An 8,711-nucleotide genomic window follows, 5' to 3' on the forward strand; every position below is an offset into this window, starting at 1 on the left:
AGTAAATCAGAAAATAGCAATAAATATTACATCACCATGAAAAAGACCATAGAGTGAAACCACAAGAGGAGCCAGCATCGAGCCTTGTGGGACTCTGTTGGAGAGCCTGCATGTAGCAGACCCTCTCCATGTTACTTGATATAAGCGCCCCTCAGGATGGGACTCGCACCACTTCCACGCAGAGCAATTCAGTGTTGGTGAGGATAAATGGGCAGATCTTGTGGATGACTTTTGAAGGCTGCAAAGAGTTCATAAAGAATCAGAACCAGCTTCTCAGGTCACTGCTATGAGGGCAGTTTCTGTTGAGTTCTGAAACCAGACTGCTTGTGGTCCTGGAGCTGGTTGTGAGTTAGAAAGGGTAACAATTGATTACAGAATGTACATTTAAGAATTTTTGATGGGAAAGAAGAGGGAATATGGTGGGTAGCTGCTGACAGTGGAGCCGTCAAATGCGGGATTGTTCACGAACTGAACTACCCTGGCAGTCCTGGATGCCAGTGGAATGTGATCTGATGACAGCTGTTCATGATTAAAGTGATGAAGGGCAGCAGGAGTGGAGCAGTGCAGATGGGATCTGTGATCAGAAGAAACAGGTAAGGGCATTAAGAGCAAGAGGATGAGCTGGGATTTCTTCCATCTTCACTCAGCCATTCTTACTTCTCTCTGGTTGCTGCGGAGGACATCTGTCAGCCAGGGGGAGAGTGAGGAAGATCTTGCAGGCCTGTAGGAGCGGACACAGAAGATGGACTGCAGATGAAAGTAAAGAAATGAGAAAATAGCAGCTGCATCCAGGGAGAGAGAAGAAAATGAGTCTGGGTGGATCAGAGTAGATAGAATGAGCTTGAAAGAGACAAAGGAGGGGTGGACCGCAGGTTGTGCCGAGTGAAGGAAGAACTTGAAGGGGTGACTAACAGGAAGACTAGGGAGGAAGACTAGGGAGGGAGAGTAGGGAGGAAGAGTGTGAAAGTGATCTGAGCAGTTGAGGGGGGTAACTGTGATATCCAGTGCTGGGGTAGGTCTGCAGAGAATCAGTTCCAGAATGTTGACTGCTCGCTGCCTGGCAGAATGATGGCAGCCTGTCCAATGGAAGGTTGAGGTCACTGAAGATCTAGATCTGAGGTTTGTAGACAGATATTGAAAGTCACATGGTGGAAGTGCAAGAATGCAGTAAAGAAATGAATGAAGAATACTTAGCCAAGTTTGAAAGGCCCCATCTTCGGGTTGAGTGGAAAAGATTATGTCCACCTACCAATACTGCTGTAAGCATAGGAATGAGGTAAACTTAAGATAATCGAGGTTATATGCAGGAGATATGAAATCATTGCAAACAGAAATATTGAAATCGAAGTAAATAAATCTGAATAAATCTGAGCATTTCATAATACAAACATCACATTCAATTAACACAGCACACAGCTGAATGCCAGTAAAGTAATATGCTGAACCATCCTAAACAATAGTTAGGATCCTGAATGCAAAGCACAGTTTCAGCTCCCAACACAATTTAAGGTATGCATTGCATAGTTTGGCCTGCCAACCACAATTCATTGCACAGAATGTATTGTTTAGGTGGATCTCTGGACAGAGTCTGGTCTAGAGAAAGCATTGCACTCACTGCTGTAGAAAGCAAAGCGGTGTCGCATCCCAAAAAACACAGTACACAGATTGCTTGATCCACTTACATACACACAAGGACATGAATCACTGACCACTCAAATACACAGTGTAGAGAGTACAACACTAATGATTAACATACACAGAGTTTGGTGTAGAGAAGACAAGACTGAATGAACCTGTATAAACAGCTCTCCCCACTGTGGCATCCATCTCAAGGTCATTCACGTTCTTCTGAAGCAACTTAAGAGTGAAAATGCAAACTTAGGAAAAATAATAAAAAAAAAACAAAAAAACACAAACACTAAAGAAAGATATTAACAAGCTTTGTAGCCAAATGACATTATATGAAGGTGTTGTGGTAAAATGCAATCTTGGTTTCCAGAACACAAAATCTTCAAAAGCAGCAAAAAGAAAACCAAGGTTGGGTAACGTTTTGATGATTACTCTGCCATCTCTTAGGGTTAGGTCAGGGGTCAGCAACGTGCGGCTCTTTTACTGCACTGTCGCAGCTCCACAGCAGAATTAGATGTTAAAGTAAAAAATAAAAATCGCTCTATGCAGTAAAATAAAGCTCTACTGATCGTGCTAACACAGTATTAAACGTTGGAGTTAAGGTATAACTGCTGATTCATCAACATTTAACCTTGAAGGTCAGTGCGAAAACTACTGGTCACATAACACGGGCAACAGTCTTGCCTAGCTAACAGCTAACGAAAAGGCAAAGAGAAAAATTTAAGACGAACATTGATTATTTGGATACAACTGGACTTGCATTTATAAGCAGTTAGCTGGTTTCCTGATGCATTTAATCTTCAACAAGAAACGGTCAAACACCAAGGTCACAAAGCTGAAGTCAGGTTCTCGTTCGCAAGCTTGTTCAAATTTTCGCGTTTCACCTTAAATGTTGCAGCAGTTACATTCTGGCGCCTCAGGCACCATTTAAGGTGGAACAGGAAAATTCCAAAAAGCAGCTGGTGAATGAGAACCTGACTTAAGCTTTGTGACTTTAGTGTTTGACCGTTTTGCTTTACAGATTAAATGTATCAGGACACCAACTGAGTGCTGAGAGGTAACTTCAGCCTCAAACCCCAACAGACATTTTCAAGAAACTATTCCACTTTTGGGAAAGTTTCCTGCAGGAGACGCGAGAAAAACACTACAGCTGAACTAAAGTTTAAAGCAGAGCAAATTAAGTCTGTGGGAGGAAGTAATCTGTATTCCCGCGAAAACGCTTCACTCTCTTACAAACTGAAAATAAATTCCTATTTGAATTTTCCGCTCCACCTTAAATAGACTGCAGTTAGAGCCTGGAGCCCCAGGCTTCACATTTTCATTCTCTGTTCCACCTTATATTGTGCAGCAGTTCCATTCTAGCACTCCAAGCTTCTTATGTGAAAACTTCCATTCCACCTGAAATTCTGTTCCACCTTAAACGGCGCCTGAGGCACCAGAATGCAACTGCTGCACCATTTAAGGTGGAACAGAAAACTGCAATAAGAGGCTGGAGAATAAGAAGCAACTTCACCTCGGCATTTTTTTCTTGTGGTCATTTTGGGCCGTTTGTAACACTGAAGCAAAACGCGGGAAAATCAGGGTGACGTCGCGCGCTCTAAAGGTCTTAAACTGTGCGCGCGGCTGAGTATCATTTAGTGACTGCTTAATTTTCCACAGAGGTCAGAGAGGAATCTTCTTTTGTAGAGACGCTGAGGAAGAGCACAGAATAAAGAGACTTTACAGCAGTTTAACTCTGTCTCTCTACTTCTCTCAGCTAAGAAACGGTTCTGAAGAACACAGCTCGGTTCTGCTGATACTGTTCGGAGAACCCACACAGACTTAGTGACGGTCAGTTGGTTACAGAGAGCAGCACCACATCTTACCTGATGAAGGTCCAGCCGAAATACGTGAGGCTCCGGCTCTCAACACCTGTATATATACTGTTACAGCTTCCCATGATGCACTGCTGCTGCACCACGTGTTCAGAAAGCACTTTCAGAAACGTTATTTTTCTTATTTATTTATTTTACTGTCTAGTTTTTTTTACAAACAGTTTTTGCTGCTCAAAAACAGAAAATTATGGAGCCCCGCTGGTGACATCCTGTATAAATAAAAATAATGTGTGGCCACATCTTATTAACGCGTGGGAACAAGATCCTAATGCGTTCCCACGACTGGGAATGAGATGACGGCTTACTAAGTCGTGGCCACACATTAGGATCTCGTTCCCACGCTTTATTAAGTCGTGGCCACAACTTAATCATCTCATTCCCACACCTTACTAAGTCGTGGCAACGCATTATTTTTATTTATACAGGATGTCACCAGTGGGGCTCCATAGAAAATAAATCTGCCACATGATGCTAAATTTTTATGACACTAAATTTATTTGCCTAAATGCATAATTTTTTCACGGAAAAATAAAAATTCCAATAGTTTAGATTTTTACAGTACAGAGCCCCGCTGTTGACATCCTGTATAAATAAAAATTATGCGTGGCCATGCCTTATTAACGCGTGGGAACGAGATCCTAATGCATGGCCACGACTTAGTAAGGCGTGTGAATGAGATGATTAAGTCGTGGCCACGACTTAGTAAGGTGTGGGAATGAGATCACAGCTTACTTAATCATCTCATTCCCACGCCTTACTAAGTCGTGGCCACGCATTATTGTTACTTATACAGGATGTCACCAGTGGGGCTCCGTATTACAGAGCCCCTAAAATGCCTTTGAAAAAAATACAAAGTCACTGGCCTCCCTCGCAAAAGTTTTGTGTCTTCATGCAGAATCCACTGCATTTTACAAGGAGCACAAAACATTTTCGAGAGAATTCAATACATTTGCGAGGGAACACAAAATTTTATCATTTCACATTAAACGTTTGAATAAATAATTCCAAATATATTCATTTTGTTCAAGGTAGAACGAGAGAATATTCATAAACAGTGTATATACAAAATTCTAGAAATAATTAAATGGAAATGATGAAATGTACTCAGATCTTAATTATTAAAGATGCGTATGTGGTAAATAGACTCCAGTTATATTGTGTCAAAGTGGCTTTAAGTCCAAATTGTCTAAATAAGCATTTTGTCTATGTAAGGACTTTTCCCCTTTTTAGGTTTGTATCCAAAAATGCAACATTTAGAGGATGTTGTCCCTCTCTAATAGCCTCTCAGAATGTAGAGGTCATTTCAGACTTTCCTAAGGACAAGTAGAGGTGTGTAGAGTATGTGGAAGCCACCAAACCATCCAAATGGTTTTAATGTTATTATGATAACTTTTTTTCTCTTGCTTACTATTTAGGATCTGATTAACACCCTTGGCACTGTTTATATGAATCCACAGCAGAAAAAATTGCCACTGACAAAGGCAATGGACACTGTCGAAGCAGGAGTCATATAGGGGTATAGCAGAGTGTAATGAATACAGAGTGTTCCCTTCAGGGCCAGAGCTTTTTGTATTCCTTGCAGTTCTTATTTGATTCATTTTGTCAGCCAAATACTGTTTATCTGGAAAAGTATCCAAATTAATTAAATATTCCCGAAACCATTGCAATCGCATCATGTTTTTATTGTTGACTCACCATTTTTCAGCCTTTCTGCAACAGTTTTTGATACACATAAGGTGATATTTCCTTGGCTGTCCAAAATGATAAGGATGTGGTCCATGTTGTGATGTTATTACACATATAACAAGAAGCAGTGGCCTTATATACCAAAAGGTCTAAAAGAGAAATAGTGTACACCTGTTCCAAATGTGTAGATTGTTATTCTTAATTTGTAGCAATATGCCAAAATGGCCACTCAAAACACATCTTTCCACTGAGCAGTGACTGCCTTTTAGATTTAGTGAGTGGTCTTTAGCCTACAAACTGAACACATTTCAATTAGCATTGAATGCCATTGTGTGTGCCATTTAGGTGAATTATCCTACTCCTAAGTGGTGTGTATGAAACTGCAGTTTGTAAGTGCGTATATTCATATATTGTCAACATCAGTGATGACATTAAATTGTTGGGAGATAAAACTAACCTATTATAACTAATCACATAACATGCAATACTGGATTCTATTTTATGGATGTATTGTGTAACAGTACTTCAGTAGGCACACCAATAAAGGATGTGCCCAATCCTAATGAATATCGGGGTTAATTTGTACATTGTATGATTGTGTAGAAGTCAGTGCTTCTTCAGGCACAGACAAAGCAATTATTCAGGCATTGAAGATGAATAGTGGCTGTGGTTAATTGAAGATGAATTTCTTAACACAATCGTCTTCTGAACAACACATTGTTTTGTTTTTATATTCCAAAACAGCTTACTTTCTGGCGTTGGTTCTTGTAAAGAAACATAACACCAAGCTCATTCACACAGCTTTATTTGTTTATCATATTTTAAAACTGAGAAAAATAAATCAAAGTGCAATAGTAATGCAGTGCTTTAAAAAAAGTTATAAATCATAAAAGCATTTCAGCGTGCTTCATAAAATAAGACCAAAGACAAAGACCATTAAAAGTTCTAGAAAAATATCAAGATAAAAAGATAGATATGTTAGATTGAAGAAATATGAGGCACTGAAGTCTCTTCACGACAGGAAATGATAATTATGACGTAGGTTGAATAATGCGCGGAAATAAACTGTCAGGCTACTAGAGAGCCTGATAGTATTAGTGTAAATATAGGGTCTTTAAGAGCTCCAGCGGAGATTTACATTTTAGAGCAAAGTTTCATTGTAGAATAAAACGAAACACACGTCAGAGGTGTTAGCGGAGCTTCTAGCCAATGAGGATTAAGTTCTATTGTCATCAAGCCATCTCTCAGCTCGCGCAGCTCGTGGGAAGCAACTGCAGCGACTGGCTCTGGAGCCTGCAGCTGCCTCGTGCTCACCAGATTATAACGCCTTATCAGAGCCGGTTTATTTTATTTCTACAAGTTCTCTGGCCTTATGTCATCGTGACGCGCCGATGGCGCTGACGCAAGTCGGACAAAAAAACTAACCGGCATGCACCGTACCGAGCCAGGCGGCGATCGGTCTGCGCAGCGCCGGGTTAAGTCGAACACGTCTACTGTCATTTTTTAACCACACCTCCTTAGAGGCTCCGTAGGTTTTCACAACATTTCAGGTATATATAAATATTTTTTTTGCTAAAGTTGAACATAAAAAGTATTACTGATGGTTTCCATTTCCACAGCCCACATCCTCAAACTTTTAGAAGCGTTAAAATCCTTCGGTTGAAGTAGAGCTACTGTTTCCATCAGTTACTGTCCTGCACAGATTCCTGAAGATGATGCGACACAGTAGAGCTGTACAGTGCGAGAGGAGACCTCTGGACAGGACTGCAGCTCTAACAGGTCAGAGAGGCGGAGCGGGTAATGACCCGTTTAATGAGGGCTGAAGTCACAGAACCACACTGAGCAAACAATGATGGGACGTTAGGTTTGATATCGAGGCATCAAAGCTTTCTTCACTTTTTCTCAGCTTGCACCAAAGTTACTGTTATCTACGACGGCGTTTTAGGACCACTGTTAAAAAAATTAAAAAGTAGCCTTCGAGAACAAAGTCGTAATATTTCGAGAAAAAGTCGTAGAATTACAACATTAAAGTGGCAGTAACACCAGAAAAGATCCCAATATTGTGGCCAAAGGCTTTGCAAAGGGAAAGGCAGCACCTCCTCCTGTTAAAATGACAGGCGTTGAGTTGGTGGAGTTATACTTTCATATCGATTTCACCCATAAAGAAATACTCAGTCTCCCTGTTTCTCGGCGTTTTAGGGCCACTGTTAATAAAAATAAAAACACTAGACTTCGAGAAGTCGTAATATTTCCAGAAAAAAGTCGTAATATTTCCAGAAAAAAGTAATATTTCGAGAAAAAAAGTTGTAATATTTGGAGGATAAAGTGGGCTGAGTGTAGGGGGGGCTGCCATAACGCGTTGAGGTGTCTTGGTTGCTGTACTGGCGCCGGAGCTCCACACACTCCTGTCTCTTTGTGGGTCGATCATTTTGATTATCATTCTCACTGTCTGTGAAACTGTCTGTCTCTTATGTTGAAGGAGAATCGCAGACAGGGTCGTCTACACGGCTATCGGTGGCTACATCTCTGTGCCATTCAAAGAGGGCATGAAGTTTCACAGACAATGAGAATGATGATCTTTATCCTCGAAATATTACCACTTTGTTCTCGAAATATTACGACTTTGTTCTGGAAGTCTACTATTTTTTATTTTTATTAACAGTGGCCCTAAAACGCCGTCATAAAAAAGAGAACTCCGAGCTGCAAAAGAAACGAAGAGAGGAGGAGGGAAATCCCTCAGACAGACCTAGAGCCCTGGCACAGAGACACACTGGCAGAGTCCTTTCAGAGAGACAAAGATTATCCGGGTAGCTTATATAGTGGTGTTAAATTATTGTTATATATGTTGTATTAAAACATGCACATGATTAACGACTGTAAAAAAATTCCTATAAAATTACGGTAAAATACTGGCAGCAGGGTTTCCAGCTGTTTACTGTAATTTTTACAGTTTCTATACTGTATTCAGAATTACAGTTTCTCACCATTGTAATAAAATACAATTTAAAAAAACCACAGCAGCTGCCCACTGAGAGTATAAAATCCGTGAAATTACTTCACTGACATACAAATCAGATTTTTTTAAATTAGGCTAAATTGAATAAATACTAAAACAAGATTAAAAAATGTTCAAGTACACTATTTATTAAATAAAATCACAACACAATCACAAACTCAGCGTAGGTACACTCAATGAGTTATCTGAACAATCTGGCCATCATTCCCCTCTCATGCTCAAGTAAAAAGAAACATTAGGCACAAAAGTAAGACTCATGACTTGTTTTTCTGGGAAAGGCCAGTAAAATTGAACTAAAATGTTCCCTTAAAAAACAATATACAAAAGCAATATAAACAACAAAAATTTGTTCAAAATCCAATAACTGCACACATACTACCAAATGAGTGCATTAGTGTGAAAACATGCTTGCCTAAATGAAGTCCCACTGAAAGTCCATGAGATTCTTTAAGAGTGTGGAGACACGAGGATTCACTGACAGAAATTTCTTGTTGACAGTTCTACCA

General features: G+C 40.1%; 1 long non-coding RNA gene across 1 annotated transcript; it reads right to left on the reverse strand.

Moving 5' to 3' along the window:
* Nucleotides 1–1,058: 1,058 nt before the first annotated feature.
* LOC118807523 lies at nucleotides 1,059–1,879 on the reverse strand. Its single transcript, XR_005007228.1, has 3 exons — nucleotides 1,794–1,879; nucleotides 1,250–1,257; nucleotides 1,059–1,114 (listed from the first exon to the last, which is right to left on the reverse strand). It is a non-coding gene; the product is annotated as an uncharacterized LOC118807523 (long non-coding RNA).
* Nucleotides 1,880–8,711: the final 6,832 nt, after the last annotated feature.

Source organism: Colossoma macropomum, unplaced genomic scaffold (genome assembly GCF_904425465.1).
Source record: "Colossoma macropomum unplaced genomic scaffold, Colossoma_macropomum, whole genome shotgun sequence".
Taxonomy (NCBI): Eukaryota; Metazoa; Chordata; class Actinopteri; order Characiformes; family Serrasalmidae; genus Colossoma; species Colossoma macropomum.